This window comes from Octodon degus, unplaced genomic scaffold (assembly GCF_000260255.1).
Source record: "Octodon degus isolate 3935 unplaced genomic scaffold, OctDeg1.0 scaffold00060, whole genome shotgun sequence".
NCBI classification, from domain to species: Eukaryota; Metazoa; Chordata; class Mammalia; order Rodentia; family Octodontidae; genus Octodon; species Octodon degus.
Window position 1 is genome coordinate 2847515 of NW_004524636.1, and position 585 is coordinate 2848099.

Below are 585 nucleotides of genomic sequence, written 5' to 3' on the forward strand. Positions count from 1 at the left end.
ATTCAAAGTGATATACAGGAAATTAAAACCTCAGTCACAAGCTGGCAGAACAGTTTGAGTGAAAGTGAAAATAGACTTTCTGACCTTAAAGATACCATTGCAGATAGTGAAAAAGTAAGAAAAGATCTCTTTAAAACAACTAGGATGCAGAAAAAAATAATTCAATACCTGCACGGTGATGCAAAGATGAACAATGTGAGACTACTAGGCATCAATGAGATAGAAGGAATCAACACAAATGACATTAAAAAAATATGGGCAGAAGTAATAGAAAACTTCCCAAATATGGGGCATTAATCTGACATTCAGGTAACCAAAGCATATAGAACTCCAAATAACATCAACCTAATGAAAACCACACCCAGACCTATAATAATCAAGATTCCAGAAATTCAGCACAGAAACAATATAAAAAGCTGCTAAAGAGAAGAAACAGATCACATTTAAAGGAAAACCCATCAGAATAACAGCAGATTTCTCTTCACAAACCATCAAGTCAAGAAGGGCATGGAGCAAAATACTCCAAGTCTTGCAAGAAAACAAATTCCATCCCAGACTGATATACCCTGCAAAACTCTCTTTCAA